General features: G+C 40.6%; 1 pseudogene; it reads right to left on the bottom strand.

Annotated features, from left to right (window-relative positions):
- Window positions 1-6,451: 6,451 nt before the first annotated feature.
- LOC119467242 lies at window positions 6,452-6,893 on the bottom strand (annotated as a pseudogene).
- Window positions 6,894-8,466: the final 1,573 nt, after the last annotated feature.

The raw sequence follows: 8,466 nt of genomic DNA, 5'->3' as shown, positions 1-8,466 counted from the left end.
CAAAAGTCCAGAGGCACCCATCAGATATGGGTGTGGCTGTGCAGAAGGTTGCTTTGATCATCTGTTAAGAGGACTTGACATACGTGGGCTATTTTCAACAACAGAACTTCTTTCTATGCATCTGCTCTCACCACCAGGACATTCCTCATCTACCCTCATGTTACTGAACAATTTACCATAATAGTGGCCTGTTCCACCTTTAGGAATGAATATTAGATTCACCTGAGCCATGGAAACAATATAAGGCTAATAACATTGGGAGTAAATCAACAGGAAATAATAGAATATGGACATTTATTATACATTATATTTTATCTTAGATATATCTTGACATCCTTGGGAATTAATTTTTTCTCTCATTTCTTTCATATTGGTAAGCTGAAGTTCTGATCTTGGGAGTTGTAGATGTTGTCGTGTTCAAACTGTCGTTAATGAAGGCTACTGCTTACAGTGCTAACTAAATGTCAGATACGTTACATACGTTTTACCTAATTCTCAAAATAGTCATATAAAATAGTTTCTTTGTGTTCTTTATTTTGCAAATGAGGAAACTGAGTCTGGGTGGATTAAAAATGGCTGCAGATTCTTTGCCACCTTTCTATCAAGAATTAGGTGTTTTCTCCCCTCCCTTGACTCCGAGTTGGCCCTTGTGGCTGACTTGTCCAACAGCATGTGGTGGAAGGGACACTGCATGTTCTAGATCTAGTTTTTAAGAGGCTTGCAAGCTTTTGCTTTAGTTCTAGCTGCCGTGTGAGAAGTTCAAGTACCCTGAGACTGTTATGCTTTGAGGAAGTCCACGCTAGCTGTGTGGAGAGGCTACCTGGGGAGTGGGCAGAGGAAGACAGACAGAGATCTATACCCAGCCAGCACTAGCTCATCAGCCACCTTAGCCTAGAAGTCATCTTGGACATATTCTAGACTCATTAGAAACTGGGAAAAAACCTACCTCTAAACTCCCACAAAAAAAAAAACCTAATTATCAGTTGAACGTGGGCCCCAAACCTATGAAGAGAGTTGGGTCATCCCAGTCATTTTCAGTTCTCTGTACTACTCTATTTGAGGCCACAGACATTGTAAAGCAGAGATAATCTATCCCTGCTGTGCACTGCCCTAATTCTAGACCTTCGAAACCATGACTATGGTAAGATGGTTGTTTTAAATTACTGAGTTTTGAGGTGGTTTGTTATTCAGCAATAAGTAACTTAAACAGTGTTTCATTAAGCAATTTTGTCTGATGACAGAGGAAGGAGTGGAGTCTGGATTCAAACACACATTTGTATGATTACAGAGTTGGCCAATCTCTGCTACTTTGTGTGGTCCCTTCTTCTGGGACTTTTAGATTGGTGTTTAATTTTCTGCTAGGTCTCCCACTAAATTTCTCTTAGTTTAAATCCTGGACACATGGAAACCCCTTTCTATGCATCTGAAAGGTTTCTTGACCTTCATCATAACAATAAAAAGTTAAATTATAGGCAGACAAGCTCTGAAGACAATTCTGTGCCAGCCTGTTGTTAATTCTTTTTCCTAGACCTTGTTAGAAAAATAGGAGGGTCCAGAAGACCACCCTAGCCAGAACTTCATCTCTGCCCACTCCCACTTTTCAATTGTTAAAATGAGACTATTTTTCCTGTTTCTTTTTTTTTTTTTTGATGTTTTAAAATAAAGCATGATGAAGGTATTTCTGCCAGAGGAAGAAGGCAAAAGAGGATTTGTAGAAAATAAATGCATTACCCCCTATTCCAAATTACCATGAAGTAGAAACCCATGGAGTCATTTTTTGGGATCTTTGGGCAATAGCAGGCATTCAGCTTACAGGATAAATAGGGGATGTTCCTTCAGAAGACGTTCTGTGTTTCTGTGGTAGCAAATATACCATGTGATGATAGCCCTGTGAATAGCTGTGTTTATCAAATTCCAAAGCAAATACTCAAGTGAAACTCCACATGAAAGGCCAAACCACAAGCTGGAGGTTCCCCATGGCACTGCCAAGTTTGCAAAAATGTCTGTGGTTTGTGTGTGTATTTGAATTACACATCTATTATACATGCATCTATTTCTAGTGACTGCTACATACAATGAGAAGAAAGGCTTATCTCTTACCTAATGCTCTAATATCTGTTTGTTATGTAATTTATCTTACCTAATGCTAAAGAGGCAATGGTGGGTAGGCCTCATGAAGGTCTTGTTATAGAGATAACTTCCCTATCCATAGAGGTATTGTGTTATCTAGCTTCTAACTCTGGGAATATCTGGCAAGAAAGGCATAAATATTGAGTTGCGGGAAAATGTTTAGCGTGTAAGGAGTAACTAGCTGACGTGTATATAGGTGGTGTAGATTAGCTCATCATTTGGCAAATATTTACTCTTTCTCCCCACTACCTCCATGGGAGGAGTGTATTTTCCTACTCTATTGATCCGGATTTGGGATTGTGATTTGCTTCAGCTAATGGATTATATAGGAAGTGACACTGTGTGGGTTCTGATTCCAGGTGTTAAGATGCCTCGCATGTGTCCATATGAACCTCTGGAAGCCTTCAACTTCTTTTGATGTGAGCAGCTTTCTCTCTAGCAAAGGGTCTAGAATGACCACTTGTGGAATAGTTATTTCAGCTGACTTGCAGCCTAAAGCAAAGTATATTAGTCTTTCTCACACTGTTAAAAAGAAGTACCTGAGACTGGGTAATTTATAAAGAAAAGAGGTTTTATTGAGTCTTGGTTCCACAGGCTGTACAGGAGGAATGGCTGGGGAGTCCTCAGGAAACTTGCAATCATGGCAGAAGGTGATGGGGAAGCAGGCACATCTTCACATGACCAGAGCAGGAGAGTGGAAAGGTGCTACACCCTCTTAAACAACAAGATCTCATGAGAACTCTACCATGAGAGCAGCACTAAGGGGGTGGTGCTAAACTCTTAGAAACTGCCCCCATGATCTGATGGTCTCACATCAGGCCCCACCTCTAACATTGAGGATTACAATTGAACATGAGATTTGGGTGGGGACACAGACCCAAACCATATCACAGAGTCTTAAGGTGTAGTCACTGAGTTCTAGGTTGGCTTGTTACTCAGCATTATGACAGTTGCTGATTGATATAATAAGTGTGTTTCAACTTATGTGTAAATTTCTTTTTCCTGGAGCTTGTGCTTATACATTGTTTGCTTGCTTTTATGGTTGCAAGTTGGATGAAACTTTTAAAAAAAAAAACCCAAAATATGAAAATCAAACATTTGGTTTATTCAGAGTAGTGAGTTTGTGATGAGAAAGGATGGCTGTCAACTGAGGACAGGATAGAGGACTGTGTGTAAGGTTACAGAATAGCTACAAACTAGACAACTGGGCAACTGGGCATGTATCACAAGGAAGGTGGGGCAGTTCTTCCATTGCTAGGGATTGCATCTGTTATTTGAATTAGGTAAGTGGCCTACTTGGACATACACAGTTGAGGAAGAGCCCTATAATGGTTCCTGGTGTAAGGGGAAGATAGGAGTATGGATTTGCTGCTGCCATGTGAAGTTGATGGTCTACTGTTCTAAAATGTCTTGTGGGAAGGAAGGGAGCTGAGTTTCCTTTAGAGGTGGTTGGATTCACCTGCTTCATGAGGCACTGTATGGCTGACTCACTCTACAAGCTTAAACCAACAGAATGACATATTTTCTGTGATGTCAACATTTTCCCTGGACCACAAGAGACCAGCAGAGGAAGAGTGGTCTGGGCGGATGGTCAACTCTGACCACATAACAACTCTGCCTTTTTTCTTCAGATTGTGTGTTCTGGAGGGAAGTTGGCAAACATCTTTGCCTTTTAGTGTGGACACATCAGGATTTTAGGAAACACATCCAGAAATCAGTCACAGACAAAAATCCCTCTTCACAGCCCTTTTGGCTGCTGCCGATCTCCTCACTTTAGCTGAGTACCAATGACAGACTGCCAAGCAAGTACTGTAGTACTTCTTTGTGAGGTTGAACTAAAATGTGAAAAAAATCAACCAGTGTTTATGGAATGACTCACATGTCCTGGGGTAGTTGTTTTAAGTGGCTTACTTCATTTGCTCCTCATACAATAACACTATGAGGTAAGTATTATTGTAACCATTTTATAGATGAAGAAGCTGAAACCCACAGTTAATCAACTTACTTCCGGTCACACAGCGAATTGGCAGAACTGTCTTTTTGATCCAGGTCTTTGGGTTCTCAATCCAGTCTTCTTTCCATTATGCCTGGAACTTTCCTAAAATTTAATTTTTGGCTTAGGAGATACAATTTGGTAGAGAGATGGTGGTTGACTCTGTTAGATACAAATTATGGGAATGTAAGGGAAGGCAGTTCAGACTATCTCATGGAGTGGAAAAAAGTCATCCTTGCAGCCCTTGTCAGGAGGATAGGTTAAGAAAATGTGGACTTTTCTGTTGGCCTCAAGCTTCCTCTAGAGCCTCGAACCTGTATTAGAATAGATATTTGTAGCAGGCAGAAAGAGGGCAGGAATTTCCTCTATTGTTATTGCCTTTTTCTACTACCTGGTTATGGCAGTGAGAAGACTCCTGATATCTGGACAATGGCAACTTCTGTTTGATGAGAACCTCTACTACTGCAAAAGCCAATCTAACCCTGAGTGTACATCTGTTTTCTGTTGGTGCCTTTGTCAGTCTCAAAGCTGAGAGGGAGGAATGAGCAGACTGAAAATTAGAACAGGATTTTATTATGAACTCTGCTGTGTGATTGTGGCAAGTTACTTAGCATTCCTCAACTTTGCCTTTCTGTATTGAGAGATTAGATGATATCATTGCTTCTTTCTTCTGTGTAGCAGCAAAAATATATATTTTTAAATTTTATTATACTTTAAGTTCTGAGATACATGTGCAGAATGTGCAGGTTTGTTACATAGGTATATATGTGCCTTGGTGGTTTGCTGCACCCATCAACCCATCATCTACATTAGGAATTTCTCCTAATGCTATCCCTCCTCATCCCCCCACACCCTGCTATCTCTCACCTAGCACCCCACCCCTGACAGGTCCTGGTGTGTGATGTTTCCCTTCCTGTGTCCATGTGTTCTCATTGTTCAACTCCCACTTAGGAGCGAGAACATGCGGTCTTTGGTTTTCTGTTTTTGTGTTAGTTGGAGCAAAAATAATTTTTAAAAATAACATATGACGTGTAATCTTAAGATGTCATATGGATTAAACTCTTCTGGATGAAGTGAGGATTGGATTAGATGCCTGACATGGTCTGAATATTTGTGTTTGCCCAAAATTCTTGTGTTAAAACCTAATTATGTGATAGTATGAGGTGGAGCCTTTGGGAGGTGATTAGGTCATGAGAGCATCTCATGCGTGGGATTAGTGCCTTATAAAGGAGGCCTCAAAGAGATCCCCTTCTATCATGTCAAGACACGGCAAGAAGATACCATCTATGAACCAGAAAGTGGGGCCTCACCCAACAGCAAATCTGTTGGTGCCTTGATCTTTGACGTCCCAACCTCTAGAACTATAAGAGATAAATGTCTGTTGTTTATAAGCCACCCAGTTTATGGTGTTTTGTTACAACAGTGTGAAGGGAGTAAGACAGACCCAAACTGAGGGGGCTGTCTGGAAGCCCCTGTGTCATGTTTGAGAAACCAGGGGCTTTGTGGACCAGATTTAAAACTGCTGTTCTGGGTATCTCTTGGGTCTTTTTCAGAATGAATAGCATGGCATTACAGAACATGGTGGTCTGCATTGCCTTCTAACTGTCCCCCAGGTGTTCATTTCTTGGATATTTCCAAATCTTTCAGCTTTGGGAGGCATCCTTTGTTATGTATTTATATTTTCTTTGAATTGTCAAATGAACTGGCTCAAGCTTCTACCCACAGACTTCTCACTACCCTTTCCATCCATATCTGAGAATTCTTGAGGGCTGTCCATATCTCTCAGTCATATGTTGCTCCAGTTTTCTGCTTCTACTAACCACACATTTCCTCTTTTGCAGTTGTCTCTTTCTTCTGCCTATATCAGCTCAACATAAACAGCAGCTGCCTTTGGTTCTTCTCCAAGAACCACTCACATATGGCTGCATGAGCCTTGCTTTTACTGAGAATTGGCAATAACGGAGGGTTGTGGGGGTGGTCACACTGCCTTATAGCACAGTAGGTAATTCCAAATGGAATTTTAGCCATTCCTGTTTTATGTAGTCTCACAGCCATAGCTAGCACTGAAATTTTCTTTCTTTTTTTTCAAGGTCACGTGCTCTGGGCCTTTATTCACCAGGACCTTCTAGAAGCCTCCATGACCCCACACAAGGCGTGCTACAGTAGTCTGGAGCTCAGCCGCCTACAGTATCTGGGGGTTAGGAGGTGTTGGACTTGGGGCTTGTTTTCTGAGTTCTCATTTCTCAGCCAATCCCAAATTAGGGGAAGTTGTTGGATTAACCACCTGCCTCTCTGCTTTCAGGCTCTAGACGAGGCAGTCGCTGGGGAAGTGCTTATGCTCTGGGATGCTCCTGTAGCTTCAGAGGGTTTGGCCTCAGAAACAGGTAGTGTTACTGGGCTGCATTTCCTGCTGGCCGCCATCCCTCTCCCACTGGTACTGCCTCTGCTCCTGCTTGGCTTGTTCTCACAAGGGCAGGTCCAGCCCCTCCACACAATTCAGCACTAGTGCCTTTACCAGGGAGTCTCCGTCTTGCTGGAGCTGGAGCTCCCTAAGGACAATGTACATGGAGCCCACCTGGGCTTGAAAGGGCTTCACCAAGTTGGTACAAACAACCTGGTGTCGATCAGATCCATGCTGAGTCAGCGTCACTCTGGACTGACCATATCGTAGAGGCACAACCTGCCAAATGTTCTCAGTGTGCTCCCACCAGGAACTTGGCTTGTATTGACTTTCCAGGGGGAAGGAATAGGTCCCAAGTTTGGGCAGCATCACTGGCTCCTTCTCTGCCCCCTCTGCCTGGGTTGCTGTCAGTCATGTGCCAAGGGGAAAATTTCTTTATGGAAAAGACTTCCTTCTAGGGTACTGGGTTTCCTCATTGTCTGTACTTCCTTAGATCTTCTCTTTTTCCTTCTGAGGCCATTCACTTCTCAGCTTCCTGTGCATGTCCCAATTCTTCCCATTTTTTAGTCATAAAAAGGCATTTATTCTTCTCATTCTTCTATCTCTTCTAGACTACCACCATTGTTCTACCTAAATGGCTCATCAAGGTATGTTGCTTAACAAAAGATAGTTCTGGTCTTACAAGAAATTCTGCCAGATCCTTTAAAATAATATTGTACCTCCTAAAAGTTGGTCATGGAACTATTAATACATGAGGTATTTCTTGATTTAGCTATAAAATAGGTGTGGTTTTTTCCCCAAGCCTTAATATTTATCCAGAGAAATAAGATACCTTTATATCAAAGATGGGTAATTTGGATATTTGTGATTGTTCTGGAATTTTAAACTTTTATTATCTTTATACAAAAAGGAGAAAAAAACAGTAAAGGATACCCATGTTCTCATCACCTGTTGAACAACTTTCAACTCATGGCAAATCCTGTTTTATTTAACTCCCTGCTACTACTCACAGATGGATCATTTTGAAGCAAATCCAGGACATTGAATCATTTTATTCATAATTTTAGTATGTATCTCTAAAAGGTAAACACTCTCTTAAGATAACATAATCATGTTACCATTGCCATAAGATTAATACAAATTCCTTAATATCATCAAATAGCTAATTGGTGGTCAAATTCCCCAGATTGGCTAGAAATCTTTTTTTTAAACAATTGTTCAAATCAAGATTAGAATAAAGTTTGTCTATTGCAATTGATTTGTATGTTTCTTAGTTCTCTTTTAATTTACAGACTCTCTTCCTTGCTCATTTTTTTACTTTGCAATTTTTTAGTTGAAAAAATTGGGTCATTGATTCTGTAGAATTTTTCACATTCTTGATTTTGCCTCCTCAAACTGTCATTTAGTGAGATTCTCATTCTCCTACCCATCTATTAGAAACTGAGTGATCTACAAGCTTCTCTGTATAGGTGGTAGTAACTACTTTCAGAAGGAGACATATATCTGGTTATCTCTCTTTTGGTGATGTTAGGAGCCAATAATGATCATTTCCTGCATTCATTATTTTATCAGGGTTTGCAAAAATGATGATAATATAATTCAGTAATTCCTTCATGAGTCATAAACTGGAACACTTCTGTAAAGCAATATACTATTCCTCATTAACTATTTGCCTATCCTCAAGTATAGCTGGTATAGGAAAGGCAAGGTATTGCGTGATGCTTTGTTTCAATTCATCAGCTTTCAAAATATGGAATTAATTCCCTAACACTCTCCAAAGGTAGCCAGTGAGTATTTATTTTAGAATCATAATAATCTAATGCATTTAAACATACATAATGTGTTTTAATCCATTGCAGTTTTTATTATTACTTTTTGATACAGGATCTAACTGTGTTGCCTAGGCTGGAGTAAAGCAATCCTCTTGCCTAAGCTTCCTGAG

This window comes from Cebus imitator, unplaced genomic scaffold (assembly GCF_001604975.1).
Source record: "Cebus imitator isolate Cc_AM_T3 unplaced genomic scaffold, Cebus_imitator-1.0 Scaffold269, whole genome shotgun sequence".
Lineage (NCBI taxonomy): Eukaryota > Metazoa > Chordata > Mammalia > Primates > Cebidae > Cebus > Cebus imitator.
This window is presented reverse-complemented; position numbering and strand designations above follow the sequence as displayed.